At 43.3% G+C, this 17,681-nt stretch overlaps 1 protein-coding gene across 2 annotated transcripts in view; it reads left to right on the top strand.

The window, feature by feature from the left end:
* Positions 1-17,681, top strand: part of LOC138638471 (glypican-5-like) — a 494,253-nt gene that overhangs the window by 123,844 nt on the left and 352,728 nt on the right. The window lies entirely within an intron of this gene.

Here is a 17,681-nt window from a genome sequence, read left to right as displayed (position 1 = left end):
TAGTAAATCCCGATGTGTAAGTGATAGAAATAATTAGATACAACAGATCAGATCATTATCTGCCTACTACTATCATTTACAATCTAATTACCATTATTAGTATGTAAAAGGCTTACTGGAAGGAACAAGCAGAGGTTGCCGCCGGGTTGTATTTTCTTACTATACAAATAATATATCATATAAAATGTTTTTCTTTGATGGACCATTAACCACCAGACCTTTTTTCGTTTTTTTTCTTTTATTTGCATTGAAACAGCCATAACAATTTTGTTTTTGTTTTGTTGTATATGATTTTTTTGTTTTACAAGTTTAACTTTTTGATGCAACATTTTTGGGTAAATGCATTTTACTGATTGTCTTTTTGTCATTTTTTGTGTGTGTGGGGGGGAACAGGGAGTTAAAAAAGAAAATACCAACAATTTTGCCAGTGTTCTATGTATTTTTTTCTTGTGACAGGTATCAAGTTGCCGTATATACTCGAGTATAAGCCGACCCGAGTATAAGCCGACCCCCCTAATTTTACCACAAAAAACTGAGAAAACTTAATTACTCGAGTATAAGCCTAGGGTGGAAAATGCAGCAGATAAAAATAGAAATATTAAAAGTAGAATTAATTGAGACATCAGTAGTTTAACCCCTTACCGGCATCGGACGTACTATACCGTCCGATGCCGGCTCCTCTGCTTTGATGCAGGGCTCCGCGGTGAGCCCGCATCAAAGCCGGGACATGTCAGCTGTTTTGAACAGCTGACATGTGCCCGTAATAGGCGCGGGCAGAATCGCGATCTGCCCGCACCTATTAACTAGTTAAATGCCGCTGTCAAACGCAGACAGCGGCATTTAACTGCCGCTTCCGGCCGGGCGGCGGGAAATGACGTCATCGCCGACCCCCGTCACATCATCGGGGGTCGGCGATGCTTGTGAATGGTAACCATAGAGGTCCTAGAGACCTCTATGGTTACTGATGACCGGTGGCTGTGAGCGCCACCCTGTGGTCGGCGCTCACAGCACACCTCCATTTCTGCTACATAGCAGCGATCAGCAGATCGCTGCTATGTAGCAGAGCCGATCGCGTTGTGCCTGCTTCTAGCCTCCCATGGAGGCTATTGAAGCATGGCAAAAGTAAAAAAAAAAAGTTTAAAAAAATGTGAAAAAAATAAAAAAAACATAAAAGTTTAAATCACCCCCCTTTCGCCCCAATCAAAATAAATCAATAAAAAAAAATCAAATCTACGCATATTTGGTATCGCCGCGCTCAGAATCGCCCGATCTATCAATTAAAAAAAAGTATTAACCTGATCGCTAAACAACGTAGCGGGAAAAAAATTCAAAACGCCAGAATTACGTTTTTTTGGTCGCCGCGACATTGCATTAAAATGCAATAACGGGCGATCAAACGAACGGTTCTGCACCGAAATGCTATCATTAAAAACGTCATCTCGGCACGCAAAAAATAAGCCCTCAACCGACCCCAGATCATGAAAAATGGAGTTGCTACGAGTATCGGAAAATGGCGCAATTTTTTTTTTTTTTTTTTTAGCAAAGTTTGGAATTTTTTTCACCACTTAGATAAAAAATAACCTAGTCATGTTAGGTGTCTATGAACTCGTACTGACCTGGAGAATCATAATGGCAGGTCAGTTTTAGCATTTAGTGAAACTAGCAAAAAAGCCAAACAAAAAACAAGTGTGGGATTGCACTTTTTTTGCAATTTCACCGCACTTGGAATTTTTTTCCCGTTTTCTAGTACACGACATGCTAAAACCAATGATGTCGTTCAAAAGTACAACTCGTCCCGCAAAAAATAAGCCCTCACATTGACAGAAAAATAAAAAAGTTATGGCTCTAGGAAGGAGGGGAGCGAAAAACGAACACGGAAAAACGAAAAATCCCCTGGTCATGAAGGGGTTAAGTGTTTTTGAATATCCATATTGAATCAGGAACCCCATATAATGCTCCAATCAGTTCATGATGGCCCCATAAGATGCTCCATACAAAATACGCCCCATATAATGATCCATACAGTGTTGTGAGTTCTGTTTTTGGGCTCAATCTGGTGGTTACTGATGGTACTGGGTGACTTGTGTTCTCTGCGGTCTCTGGTGTCCACCTGTTCCATCAGGTTATGGGAGTTTCCTATTTAACCTGGCTTTTTTGTCATTTCCTCGCCAGCTATCAATGTAATCAGCGTGTCTTTTTACCTCTGCTCCCTGCGTCTGTTATCTTCAGGACAAGCTAAGTTTTGATTTTCCTGTTCCACGTTTTGCTTAATTTTTGTCTTAGTCCAGCTTGCAGATATGTCATTCCTTGCTGCTGGTTGCTCTAGTGGGCTGAAATTACTCCTCATGTTCCATGAGTTGGCACATGAGTTCAAGTAATTTCAGGATGGTTTTTTGAAGGGTTTTTCGCAGACCGCGCAGTTCACTTTTGTATCCTCTGCTATCTAGCTTTAGCGGGCCTCATTTTTGCTGATTCTATTTTCATAACTACGTATGTGCTTTCCTCTCATTTCACCGTTATTACATGTGGGGGGCTGCTATTTCTGTGGGGTGTTTCTCTGGAGGCAAGTGAGGTCTGTATTTCTTCTTATAGGGGAAGTTAATCCTTCGGCTGGCGCGAGACGTCTAGGAATCATCGTAGGCACGTTCCCCGGCTACTGCTAGTTGTGTGTTTAGGTTCAGGTTCGCGGTCAGCTCAGGTGCCATCACCCTAGAGCTTGTTTTGTTTTTGTGCTTGTCCTTTTGTGATCCCCTGCCATTGGGATCATGACAGTATAGCCGGCCTGAAAAAATTGGTCATTGTTTTGGCTGAAGTAGGAGGAAAAGTAGTCTGAGGAAGTTTTTTTTTTTTTTCCCCTCCTCAGTGTTTGCTGCCTAGCCTTAATTGCAGCTTGACTGCTTCTTTCCTCCTCTTAATCCTTGAATGGCTCTGACCTCAGCTGTTTATCATGGACGTCCAGAGTTTGGCTTCCAGCCTGAATAATCTTGCTGCTAAGGTTCAAAATATACAAGATTTTGTTGTACATACGCCTATGTCTGAACCTAGAATTCCTGTCCCAGAGTTTTTTTCTGGAGATAGATCTAGTTTTCTGAATTTTAGGAACAATTGCAAGTTGTTTCTTTCCTTGAAATCTCGCTCCTCTGGAGACCCTGCTCAGCAGGTCAAGATTGTTATATCTTTCCTGCGGGGTGACCCTCAGAATTGGACATTTGCATTGGCACCAGGGGATCCTGCGTTGCTCAATGTGGATGCGTTTTTTCTGGCATTGGGTTTGCTCTATGAGGAACCTAACCTAGAGATTCAGGCTGAAAAAGCTTTATTGGCTCTCTCTCAGGGGCAAGATGAAGCAGAAATATATTGTCAGAAATTTCGGAAATGGTCGGTGCTTACTCGGTGGAATGAGTGCGCTCTGGCTGCAAAATTCAGAGATGGCCTTTCTGAGGCCATTAAAGATGTTATGGTGGGGTTCCCGGCGCCTACAGGTCTGAATGAGTCCATGACTATGGCTATTCAGATTGATCGGCGTTTACGGGAGCGCAAACCTGTGCACCATTTGGCGGTGTCTTCTGAACAGGCACCTGAGATAATGCAATGTGATAGAATTCAGTCCAGAAGTGAACAGCAAAATTATAGGTGGAAAAATGGATTGTGTTTTTATTGTGGTGATTCAGCTCATGTTATATCAGCATGCTCTAAACGCACAAAAAAGGTTGATAAGTCTGTTGCCATTGGTACTTTACAGTCTAAGTTCATTCTGTCTGTGACGCTGATTTGTTCATTATCATCCATTTCCGTCGATGCCTATGTGGATTCAGGCGCTGCCCTGAGTCTTATGGATTGGTCATTTGCCAATCGCTGTGGGTTTAGTCTGGAACCTCTGGAAGTTCCTATTCCTTTGAAAGGAATTGACTCTACACCTTTGGCTATGAATAAACCTCAGTACTGAACACAAGTGACCATGCGTATGACTCCCGTTCATCAGGAGGTGATTCGCTTCCTGGTACTGTATAATTTGCATGATGTCTTAGTGCTTGGTCTGCCATGGTTACAAACTCATAACCCAGTCCTGGACTGGAAAACAATGTCTGTTTTAAGCTGGGGATGTCAGGGGGTTCATGATGATGCATCTCCGATTTCTATCGCTTCATCTACTCCTTCTGAGGTTCCGGTATTTTTGTCTGATTATCGGGAGGTTTTTGAGGAGCCTAAGCTCAGTTCGCTTCCTCCTCACAGGGATTGCGATTGTGCTATAGATTTGATTCCTGGCAGTAAATTCCCTAAAGGTCGTTTGTTCAATCTGTCAGTGCCAGAGCATACTGCTATGCGGAATTATGTTAAGGAGTCCTTGGAAAAGGGACATATCCGTCCATCTTCGTCCCCTTTGGGAGCAGGTTTTTTTTTTGTGGCCAAAAAAGATGGTTCCTTGAGGCCTTGCATAGATTATCGTCTTTTGAATAAGATTACAGTCAAATATCAGTATCCTTTGCCATTGTTGACTGATTTGTTCGCTCGCATTAAGGGGGCTAAATGGTTCACTAAGATTGATCTTCGGGGTGCGTATAATCTTGTGCAGATAAGGCAGGGTGATAAGTGGAAAACCGCATTTAATACGCCTGAGGGCCATTTTGAGTATTTGGTGATGCCTTTTGGACTTTCTAATGCTCCTTCTGTCTTCCAGTCTTTTATGCACGATATTTTCCGTGAATATCTGGATAAATTTATTATCGTGTATTTGGATGATGTTTTTGTTTTTTCAGATGACTGGGAGTCTCATGTTCAGCAGGTCAGGAAGGTGTTTCAGGTCCTGCGGGCCAATTCTTTGTTTGTAAAGGGTTCTAAATGTCTCTTTGGAGTCCAGAAGATTTCTTTTTTGGGGTATATTTTTTCCCCTTCTACTATTGAGATGGATCCCGTCAAGGTTCAGGCTATTTGTGACTGGACGCAGCCTACATCTCTTAAGAGTCTACAGAAGTTCTTGGGCTTTGCTAATTTTTATCGTCGGTTCATAACTAATTTTTCTAGTGTTGTTAAGCCTTTGACGGATTTGACTAAAAAGGGTGCTGATGTTACTGATTGGTCTCCTGCGGCTGTGGAGGCCTTTCAGGAACTTAAGCGCCGGTTTTCTTCTGCTCCTGTGTTGCGTCAGCCAGATACGTCGCTTCCTTTTCAGGTTGAGGTTGATGCTTCCGAGATCGGAGCGGGGGCGGTTTTGTCACAGAGAAGCTCCGATGGCTCAGTGATGAAGCCATGTGCGTTCTTTTCTAGAAAATTTTCGCCCGCTGAACGGAATTATGATGTTGGTAATCGGGAGCTTTTGGCCATGAAGTGGGCATTTGAGGAGTGGCGTCATTGGCTTGAGGGTGCTAGACATCGTGTGGTGGTCTTGACTGATCACAAAAATCTGATGTACCTTGAGTCTGCCAAGCGTCTGAATCCTAGACAGGCTCGTTGGTAACTGTTTTTCTCCCGTTTTAATTTTGTGGTTTCATACCTGCCAGGTTCAAAGAATGTGAAGGCGGATGCTCTTTCTAGGAGTTTTGTGCCTGACTCCCCTGGAAATTCTGAGCCCACTGGTATCCTTAGGGATGGGGTGATTTTGTCGGCTGTCTCCCCAGACTTGCGACGTGCTTTGCAGGAGTTTCAGGCGGATAAACCTGATCGTTGTCCGCCGGAAAGACTGTTTGTTCCGGATAATTGGACCAGTAGAGTCATCTCCGAGGTCAATTCTTCTGTGTTGGCAGGTCATCCTGGAATATTTGGTACTAGAGACTTGGTGGCCAGGTCTTTTTGGTGGCCTTCCTTGTCGAGGGATGTGCGTTCTTTCGTGCAGTCTTGTGGAGTTTGCGCTCGGGCTAAGCCTTGCTGTTCTCGGGCCAGTGGATTGTTGTTACCTTTGCCTATCCCGAAGAGGCCTTGGATGCACATTTCCATGGACTTTATTTCGGATCTCCCTGTCTCTCAAAAAATGTCCGTCATATGGGTTGTGTGTGACCGCTTTTCTAAGATGGTTCATCTGGTACCCTTGCCTAAGTTACCTTCCTCCTCTGAGTTGGTCCCTCTGTTTTTTCAAAACGTGGTCCATTTGCATGGCATTCCGGAGAACATCGTTTCTGACAGGGGATCCCAATTTGTGTCTAGATTTTGGCGGACGTTCTGTGCTAAGATGGGCATTGATTTGTCCTTTTCGTCTGCATTCCATCCCCAGATGAATGGCCCGACGGAACGAACTAATCAGACTTTAGAAACATATTTAAGGTGTTTTGTTTCTGCTGATCAAGATGACTGGGTTTCCTTTTTGCCGCTTGCCGAGTTTGCCCTTAATAATCGGGCTAGTTCTGCTACCTTGGTTTCTCCTTTCTTTTGTAATTCGGGGTTTCATCCTCGTTTTTCCTCTGGTCAGGTGGAGCCTTCTGATTGTCCTGGAGTGGACATGGTGGTGGATAGGTTGCATCGGATTTGGAGTCATGTGGTGGACAATTTGAAGTTGTCCCAGGAGAGGGCTCAGCAGTTTGCTAATCGCCGTCGCCGCGTGGGTCCTCGACTTCTTGTTGGGGACTTGGTGTGGTTGTCTTCTCGTTTTGTTCCTATGAAGGTCTCTTCTCCTAAGTTCAATCCTCGGTTCATCGGTCCCTATAGGATCTTGGAAATTCTTAACCCTGTGTCGTTTCGTTTGGATCTCCCGGCATCGTTTGCTATTCATAATGTGTTCCATCGGTCGTTGTTGCGGAAGTATGAGGTACCTGTCGTTCCTTCGCTTGAGCCTCCTGCTCCGGTGCTGGTGGAGGGTGAATTGGAGTATGTTGTGGAGAAGATCTTGGATTCTCGTATTTCCAGACGGAAACTCCAGTATTTGGTCAAGTGGAAGGGTTATGGTCAGGAGGATAATTCTTGGGTGATTGCCTCTGATGTTCATGCTGCCGATTTGGTCCGTGCTTTTCATAGGGCTCATCCTGGTCGCCCTGGTGGTTCTCGTGAGGGTTCGGTGACCCCTCCTCAAGGGGGGGGTACTGTTGTGAGTTCTGTTTTTGGGCTCCCTCTGGTGGTTACTGATGGTACTGGGTGACTTGTGTTCTCTGCGGTCTCTGGTGTCCACCTGTTCCATCAGGTTATGGGAGTTTCCTATTTAACCTGGCTTTTTTGTCATTTCCTCACCGGCTATCAATGTAATCAGCGTGTCTTTTTACCTCTGCTCCCTGCGTCTGTTATCTTCAGGACAAGCTAAGTTTTGATTTTCCTGTTCCACGTTTTGCTTAATTTTTGTCTTAGTCCAGCTTGCAGATATGTCATTCCTTGCTGCTGGTTGATCTAGTGGGCTGAAATTACTCCTCATGTTCCATGAGTTGGCACATGAGTTCAAGTAATTTCAGGATGGTTTTTTGAAGGGTTTTTCGCTGACCGCGCAGTTCACTTTTGTATCCTCTGCTATCTAGCTTTAGCGGGCCTCATTTTTGCTGATTCTATTTTCGTAACTACGTATGTGCTTTCCTCTCATTTCACCGTTATTACATGTGGAGGGCTGCTATTTCTGTGGGGTGTTTCTCTGGAGGCAAGTGAGGTCTGTGTTTCTTCTTATAGGGGAAGTTAATCCTTCGGCTGGCGCGAGACGTCTAGGAATCATCGTAGGCACGTTCCCCGGCTACTGCTAGTTGTGTGTTTAGGTTCAGGATCGCGGTCAGCTCAGGTTCCATCACCCTAGAGTTTGTTTTGTTTTTGTGCTTGTCCTTTTGTGATCACCTGCCATTGGGATCATGACAATACAGTGTATGATGGGCTCCATAAGACGCTCCATATTAAAATATGCCCCATATAATGCTGCACAAATGTTGATTATGACCTTATAAGATGCTTCATACAGACATTTGCCCCATACAGTGCTGCACAAATGCTGATTATGGCCCCATAAGATGCTCCATAGACACATTTGCCCCGTATAATGCTCCACAAATGCGGATTATGGCACCATAAGATGCTCCATAGAGATATTTTCCCCATATAATGCTGCACATGGCCCCATAAGATGCTCCATAGAGATATTTGCCCCATATGCTGTTGCTGCGATTAAAAAAAATAAAAAATCACATACTCACCTCTCAGGCCCCCGGCACTTGCTATACTCATCTTTCCCGTTCCACTGACTCATATGAACTATAGCGTGGGAATTTTTCGGAATATTTTCTCACGCTAGAATTCATATGAGTTTATGCCACCAGGGGGCGCAGCACCGCAAGTCAAGGAAGCTGCTTTCCATTCATTTCCCAGTTTTTACAGCCAGGGGCAGCTGCATTAGCAGGCTCCTGGTTGTTTATTTATTTAACCCCTTCAAATGGATTTACATCATGGGACATGACTGTACAGTGGACAGGTATGGGATATTGTTGTTTTTTTATTTTTCCTTTTTTTTCAGAAGATTGAGGATCATCAGTTGGATTGAGAGTACAATAAAGATATTAAAACCCCATGTGTTTATTTCATTAAAATACTTTATTCATAATGTGTGTGTGTTTATTTAACCCTTTATTACTATTGGATTAATAATGGATAGATGTTTTATCGACATCTGTACATTATTAACCTGGTTTAATGTCACCTTACATTAGCAAGGTGACATTAACCCCTTATTACGCCATATCCCACCGCTACTCGGGAGTGGCTAAGTGCCAGATTAGGCGCATCTTACAGATGTGCCTTTTCTGGGGTGGCTGGGGGCAGATGTTTTTAGCCAGGGGGGGGCAATAACCATGGTCCCTCTCTAGGCTATTAATACTGTATCTGCCCTTAGTCACTGGCTTTCCTACTCTAGTGGAGAAAATTGCGCGGGAGACCACGCCAGTTTTTTCCATGATTTAACCCTTTATTTTAACACCTAGAGCTTCCAAATTTTACACACAGACACTTCTAACATTATTAGTGAGGAATATGTAAAGATATAACGGATATGAAATGGTTTACTGTATGTAAACCATGTCTCATATCCTGTTGGGTTTGATAAGGAGATACTAAAAGCCAGCAACTGAATTACCGGCTTTTAAACTATCTAGCTCTATATTAAACATATATATATATATATATACATATATATGTGTGTGTGTGTGTGTGTGTGTCAATGACATATATATATATATATATATATATATATACAGTACAGACCAAAAGTTTGGACACACCTCATTTAAAGATTTTTCCGTATTTTCATGACTATGAAAATTGAACATTCACACTGAAGGCATCAAAACTATGAATTAACACATGTGGAATTATATACTTAACAAAAAAGTGTGAAACAACTGAAATTCTGTCTTATATTCTAGGCTCTTCAAAGTAGCCACCTTTTGCTTTGATAACTGCTCTGCACACTCTTGGCATTCTCTTGATGAGCTTAAAGAGTTAGTCACTGGGAAAGATTTTCAATTCACAGGTGTGCCCTGCCAGGTTTAATAAGTGGGATTTCTTGCCTTATAAATGGGGTTGGGACCATCAGTTGTGTTGTGCAGAAGTCTGGTGGATACACAGCTGATAGTACTACTGAATAGACTGTTAGAATTTGTATTATGGCAAGAAAAAAGCAGCTAAGTAAAGAAAAACGAGTGGCCATCATTACTTTAAGAAATGAAGGTCAGTCAGTCCGAAAAATTGGGAAAACTTTGAAAGTGTCCCCAAGTGCAGTGGCAAAAACCATCAAGCCCTACAAAGAAACTGGCTCACATGAGGACTGACCCAGAAAAGGAAGACCAAGAGTCACCTCAGCTTCTGAGGATAAGTTTATCTGAGTCACCAGCCTCAGAAATCGCAGGTTAACATCAGCTCAGACTAGAGACCAGGTCAATGCCACACAGAGTTCTAGCAGCAGACACATCTCTACAACAACTGTTAAGAGGAGACTTTGTGCAGCAGGCCTTCATGGTAAAATAGCTGCTAGGAAATCATTGCTAAGGACAGGCAACAAGCAGCAGAGATCTGTTTGGGCTAAAGAACACAAGGAATGGACATTAGACCAGTGGAAATCTGTGCTTTGGTCTGAAGAGTCCAAATTTGAGATCTTTGGTTCCAACCACCGTGTCTTTGTGCGACGCAGAAAAGGAGAATGGATGCACTCTACATGCCTGGTTCCCACCGTGAAGCATGGAGGAGGAGGTGTGAAGGTGCTTTGCTGGTGACACTTTTGGGGATTTATTCAAAATTGAAGGCATACTGAACCAGCATGGCTACCACAGCATCTTGCAGCGGCATGCTATTCCATCCGGTTTGCGTTTAGTTGGACCATCATTTATTTTTCAACAGGACAATGACCCCAAACACACCTCCAGGCTGTGAAAGGGCTATTTGACCAAGAAGGAGAGTGATGGGGTGCTACCCCAGATGACCTGGCCTCCACAGTCACCAGACCTGAACCCAATCGAGATGGTTTCGGGTGAGCTGGACCACAGAGTGAAAGCAAAAGGGCCAACAAGTGCTAAGCATCTCTGGGAACTCCTTCAAGATTGTTGGAAGACCATACCCGGTGACTACCTCTTGAAGCTCATCAAGAGAATGCCAAGAGTGTGCAAAGCAGTCATCAAAGTCAAAGGTGGCTACTTTGAAGAACCTAGAATATAAGACATAATTTCAGTTGTTTCACACTTTTTTGTTAAGTATATAACTCCATGTGTTAATTCATAGTTTTGATGCCTTCAGTGTGAATGTACAATTTTCATAGTTATGAAAATACAGAAAAATCTTTAAATGAGAATGTGTGTCCAAACTTTTGGTCTGTACTGTGTATATATATATATATATATTCTATGTGTAAACATTTATTTTATCCATTCTATGCTAACCTGTCAGTGTGATTTTACTGTACACCCTACGGAATTACCGGATTTTCTATAGGACACTGGTGCGTATCGTCCGTGTGTAATTCGTATTTTTCTCGCCCCTATAGACTTTCATTGGCGGATTTTTTGCGCAATACGCTGACAAATGCTGCATGCTGCGATTTTCTCAGCTCATAAAATATGACTGAGAAATATACAGCTGATGGGAGCTTCCCTATAGAGAAACATTGGTCCGTGTGCAATGCGTTGTTTTTGCACCTCTCGCTCATCTGTATTCCTCTCTAGTGTGACGCCGGCCTAACTGTGACTGGAAAGCCAGAAGTCCCCACCCTTTTGACTGGAACAGAAGGTATGAGGGACAATCATTAAAGTATAAAAAGGGTTTCTATTGCAAAAAGTCTGGGACATTTTGCATGAGAAAAACATGTTAGTGATGTAATGTACAGGTTAATATAAAAAAAGAATGTGACAGGTTCCCTTTAATCACTAGATCTTGGAATAATAATACTTTCCACAATTGGATGTGTTTAAATAAAATGTTCCTGTGCTGAGATAATCTTATAAATGTGCCCCTGCTGTGTACTGTGTAATGGTTGTGTCTGACCGTGCAGGGAGATGGTCTGATCATAACACAGCTCCTGGGCAGGGGAGGATGCAAAACAAAGTATACAGACAGGACAGGATCACAAATAATTATTTCTTGGAGATAAAACATTTTTTAAAAACAGGCAGGGAAATGCTTTAGCTCACAAAAAAGAATCAGCTGTGATCCCCTGCTGTAATGTCTGTATACTCTTTTGCTTCCTCCCCTGCCCAGGAGCTGTGTTATGATCAGACCATGTTCCTGTACAGTCAGACACAGACATTACACAGTACACAGCAAGGGACATTTCTAAGATTATATCGGCACAGGAACATTTTTTTTAAACACATCCAATAGTGGAACATACTATTATGTATTGACTAAAATTAACTTTGTTCATGTGAAAACCCCTTTATTGATTTGTCCAGGACTTTTACATTGATGACTTATCCTTAGGATATCTGATTGGTGGGGATGCGACACCTGGCACCTTTGCAGAGCAATAGAGCATAGCCCCGGAAATTAAATAAGTACCGCGTCTGGGTACTTGATCTCGATCCCCCATTGGTTCAAATTGGGGCGAGTGTGCAGTACCTGCCTGTGGCCACAATACAGTTGATGGAGCTGTGCTGGTCAGCTCCACAACTGAGCATATCTGTCCATTACATGCACCGGCTTGATCAGCGGGTGTGCCGAGTGTCTCTCTAACCCCAGTAATCAGTTATTGATGGCCTATCCAAAGGATCATCCATTAATGTAAAATTCATGGACCAATGCCTTAAAACAAACTAAAAACCAAAACTGTTTTAACAAAGAGTATAAAAGATTTCCTATACCTTGAGGTTGTGATGTCATTCAATATTGCCTTATATTTTATGTCTATTTAGAAGATGTTTAGGATCAGTTCAGCATTTCCTGAAAAATTATTAATATTCCTGATATTCTCCCTATTAGTGATTTGTATTTGGAGGATGTCGGCAAGTTTACCAATCCCATTTGTTGGCAGCTTCGGAAACAAGGGTATAAAGGGTAGAATAATATTTGCATTTATGAGAGGTCTTCATTCTTTGTATAAAAATGTCTCTGTGGCACTCGTCACACTCTGTCTGGTAGAACAAATACATCTCCCATAGACCATTGACAATTCAAGCTGACCTCAGCAACCGTGAAAGCTTCTCTAAAGGCTGAATTGGTCTGTTGGTGCCAATACTTGACTCATTTCCCAAACCTTGAAACATCTGCTGGCTTCAATGCTGAATTGCTTTATTATTCTGCTTGCTAGTATTGCTGGCGTCTGAGGGGGGAAGCTGGGCACCCTCAGCCCTGAAGATACCGATATGAGCACTTATCTGTATTTACTAAAGTGATAATGCTTTAGCACAGTCTGTTCATCTTGGACAGTGTCCTGGTGTTGGATTATTACTTTTTTCGTAAGCTTTGGTCTACAGCAGATAGATGTCTCCGAGATTACTGGCCCACCGATAACTTTATCAGTGTGGCAGGAGATTGAATGTAGTGATGTTGTCATTGAAATGATGGCGTGATGGGCTCTGCGCTTCTGATACATTTACGTATTCTGTCCGAAATGTATTGGCTTCCTGCTGATGGGAATGATCACACACATTGGAGGAAACCTACTAAGAAAAATACACAATTCTGTTAGCTCCAAACTAATATTCCATATTCGCTATTTTTATCATTTTGGCACCATACTGTCCGTCTCATAAAATGGTGCATTTGACCAAAAATACCTCACTCCAGTTATATGTAATCTGACAGGAAATTCATGCTGCGTTAGCCACGGTCAACAGATATCAGACACTGATTCATTATTGCAGCCGTGTATGTTTAATGCCACATACACACGTTGAGTGTTTGGTGAGTTTTTTACCTCAGTATTTGTAAGCCAAAACCAGGAGTGGGTGATAAATACAGAAGTGGTGACGTGGTTTCTATTATACTTTTCCTCTTAGGCTATGTGCACACGTTGCGGATTTTGCTGCGGATCCGCAGCGGATTTGACGCTGCAGATCTACAGCAGTTTTCCATGCGTTGTACAGTAACGTGTAAACGTATGGAAAACAAAATCCTGCGGAATCCTGCTGCGGAAAAAATCGTGTGGAAACGCAGCGGAAAAAGCAAAAACAGTGTGGAAAAATCCGCACACCAATCCGCAACGTGTGCCTGATTGTTCCACTCCTGATTTTGGCTTACAAATACTGAGGTAAAAAACTCACCAAATGCTCAACGTGTGCACGTGGCTTTACTGCAAAGTTTACATGAAGATAAACTTTTATAAACTGGCTGGGGACTATGGTCGCAATTTACTAAAGTGTTTATGCCAGAAATCTAGCTTAAAACACTACGAAAGGTCACAACATTTTTACTCAACTTGAGGTTGTGCAATAATTTCGCCTCCTTTTTTATGCCAGTTATGGCCAGCTCTATTAAAATGGGCATTATTGGGAGTGGGCCGACAGGGCAAAGCCCGCTTGTCTAATTCATGAAGAGTTGTGGCCTACCTTAGCCATAAATTGTACTTAAGTAGCGCCACACCACTCTTAAGGCATGCACCTTCCCGCATGCACCTTCCCGCTAGGACCGTGGTGTACTCAGGACGGGTCAGATGGTTCTTAAGGGGATTACTAAGGTATTTTGGCAGCAAAGGTGGGGAATCGGGAAATATGAAAGGTACTGATGTAAAGCTGAGCTCAGGCCCTATTGAACCATATTTTTATCTCATATAGAAAAAACAGGTTGACAGGTTCCCTTTAAAGGGGTGGTCAAGGAAGCAGTGACCCGTTCCGTGGCCCTGGGCGTCCAATAAAGTTAATGAAATGAAGGAGAAATAGAGTCTATAGGGAGTTAGTTCATGAGGCCACCTGTGATGTTCGGCAATGGATGGCTGATGCTGCTTAAGGGGACCGCTGGGGCCGATGGTGACGCAGCTGGGATGGTTCTGCTCCCCACAGATAGAGCGGAGCCCCAGGGTTACCGGTATAGTTGGTAAGGGATCATAGACGATGGGGTGCAGGACTGAGGGTGCGGAAAATAACTGGAGGACACAAGGACTGCAGTTTCCTTAACCTTTACTTGGTATTTGCAGGTGCAGTCCGGGACATGGGTCACAGGTGATGATGGGGTCTGGGCACCCTGGAAGCAAATTGGGGTCCACCTAGACAGGTGGGTTTGGAGGCCTTCCTTCTGCGCTATTCTTTTAGGTCCTTGCTGCTTTAAGCTCTGTTCAAGTTCCTCTCCTGCTTGTTGCTTCTAACCTGTCTGGCAGGCAGCGTGAGCCTATCACGGGCACTGCCTTTTCACTGGCATCCCCAGCTTTTGGTCTGCTGCAGTGCCTCCAGGCGTTCAGTGTGGCCAGGGAGCTTGCAGTTCCCTGCCTTCCAGATTCATCTTTCGGAACGCGCAGCACCCACACAGCCAAGTATTCTGGCATCGTCCTTGTCAGCGCACAGCTCTGGGGTGAGCTTGGTTACAGCTCCACTCCCCAGGTTCTCCTTGACTTGCCTGCTCTCCTCTCCCTCTTTCAGACTCCAACCACTGACTAACTAACCCCCAGCCTCCAGGCGAGAACTTATAGGGAAGCTCCCCTGAAACCAGGTATTAGAGCTTCCTCTTCTGTTCTGGAGTCAGGAAGGTGTTGGATGCTGGTATTACCTGGTAAGGGAACCCCTCCTTGCTTCCAGGCATGACATCACCCCCTGTGAGGGAGGCAATGCCAGTGTGACAACCGGACTCCTGAGGTGCCACACATCTGTTAATGAATTGGACGCCTCTCACCCCACCTCGCCCCCTCATCAAGGCTGGTTTGAATAACGTCGATCTTAATGAATCGGTTACTATGGCTCTGATTAATCAAGGCCAGCAATGATGGCATGGAGTCAGAGGAACCCGATTCATTAAGAGTTGCAGGTCTCGTCATAAGTCTGGAGCGTCTAAGAAGTGGCGTGCGCCCTCCGTGTGCGATTTAAGAAATCTTACTCTAGTCAGGGATTCAAGTGAGATTTCTGTAGGGAACCAACAGCTTGTCATGAATTATATAATGTGCCATACTGTCCCAGCAGCTCCAACTATTATTTTTTTCTGCAGCAGCTGTTTTCATGCGTATTCATGGTTGTGTGTCCCACAACCTTATTAGGTTAGCATATCCTTTATTTGCATAATTGTTATTCTCAGGTAAGACCCTATTTGCCCTTTTTTCTCCCAGTTTTTACTCTATGAGGGTTTTTTGTTTTACACTTTTTATGTTTACCTTAAATATTTTAAAAGAAAAAACAGGGTGAATCCTTTTGATGCCGTAAAGAAGTTGTCACATCTATGTTTAGAAGCGCAGTGCTTCTCTGCCTCCCAGCTTCCTGCTTGCTGGCGAGTTGTATGCCCCTGATGATTGACAGTTCAGACCAGCAACATGGCCAAGCCATTGCTCCAAATTGTTATTTACCATGTTACAAACAAGGGTCATCTTTGCCTCTTCAACATCAGTGGAACGCAGGGGTATTAAAGCTGACCAACCCTGTGATCTGGCCAACTTCAAAGCAGTGCTTGCAAGCTCTACAGGTAAGAGTCATAGCTCATAGATTGGTGGTCAGTAACCTAGACAATGAACAGTAAACTATAAATTTTAGAATCCATCCTCCTGACCGCTGGGATTCCCACTGATCCCGATAACCATGCCTCTTAAACGCCTTTTGTATGTGGACGATTCCTTGCAATGTCAATCCATTCATTCTTGAGACAGCCAGTGATTATACAGCACAGAAATGACATTACAGTGCTCGTGTTCCGACTTATGAAGCAGTTATAAGAAGTGACATGTTCATTCTCCGGGCATCTTCCAAACAGATCTCTATACTTAACAGCGTAGTGGAGCGCCCCCGTAGGGCCGTGGGGTACTCGGAGCCGGGTCCTTCGGTTCTCAAGGGGGATGTCACGGTGGCTGACCCGGTCCGTGGCCCTAGGGAGGTCCGTTGTAAATGGGGGAAAGGTCTTTAACCCCTTTACCCCCAAGGGTGGTTTGCACGTTATGGACCGGGCCAATTTTTACAATTCTGACCAGTGTCCCTTTATGAGGTTATAACTCTAGAACGCTTCAACAGATCCCGGTGATTCTGACATTGTTTTCTCGAGACATATTGTACTTCATGATAGTGGTAAAATTTCTTTGATATTACCTGCGTTTATTTGTGAAAAAAATGGAAATTTGGCGAAAATTTAGAAAATTTCGCAATTTTCCAACTTTGAATTTTTATGCAATTAAATCACAGAGATATGTCACACAAAATACTTAATAAGTAACATTTCCCACATGTTTACTTTACATCAGCACAATTTTGGAACCAAAATTTTTTTTTGTTAGGGAGTCATAAGGGTTAAAAGTTGACCAGCAATTTCTCATTTTTACAACACCATTTTTTTTTAGGGACTACATCTCATTTGAAGTCATTTTGAGGGGTCTATATGATAGAAAATACCCAAGTGTGACACCATTCTAAAAACTGCACCCCTCAAGGTGCTCAAAACCACATTCAAGAAGTTTATTAAATTTTTTGGAATGTTTAAATAAAAATTTACTTCAGCTCCAATTTGTTTTATTTTATCAAGGGTAACAGGAGAAAATGGACCCAAAACGTTGTTGTACAATTTGTCCTGAGTACGCCGATACCCGACATGTGGGGGTAAACCACTGTTTGGGTGCATGACAGAGCTCGGAAGCGAAGGAGCGCCATTTGACTTTTCAATGCAAAATTGACTGGAATTGAGATGGGACGTCATGTTGCGTTTGGAGAGCCCCTGATGTGCCTAAACATTGAAACCCTCCACAAGTGACACCATTTTGGAAAGTAGACCCCCTAAGGAACTTATCTAGAGGTGTGGTGAGCACTTTGACCCATGAAGTGCTTCACAGAAGTTTATAATGCAGAACCGTAAAAATAAAAACTAGTTTTTTCACAAAAATTATCTTTTTGCCCCCAATTTTTTATTTTCCCAAGGGTAAGAGAAGAAATTGGACCCAAAAGTTGTTGTACAATTTGTCCTGAGTACGCTGATACCCCATATGTGGGAGTAAACCATTGTTTGGGCGCATAGGAGAGCTCGGAAGGGAAGGAGCGCCGTTTGACTTTTCAATGCAAAATTGACAGGAATTGAGATAGGACACCATGTTGCGTTTGGAGAGCCACTGATGTGCCTAAACATTGAAACCCCCCACAAGTGACACCATTTTGGAAAGTAGACCCCCTAAGGAACTTATCTAGAGGTGTAGTGAGCACTTT

The sequence above is a fragment of the Ranitomeya imitator genome, chromosome 5, assembly GCF_032444005.1.
Source record: "Ranitomeya imitator isolate aRanImi1 chromosome 5, aRanImi1.pri, whole genome shotgun sequence".
Classification (NCBI taxonomy): domain Eukaryota; kingdom Metazoa; phylum Chordata; class Amphibia; order Anura; family Dendrobatidae; genus Ranitomeya; species Ranitomeya imitator.
The sequence above is the reverse complement of the archived record's forward strand: the minus strand, read 5'-3'. Positions and strand labels throughout refer to the sequence as shown.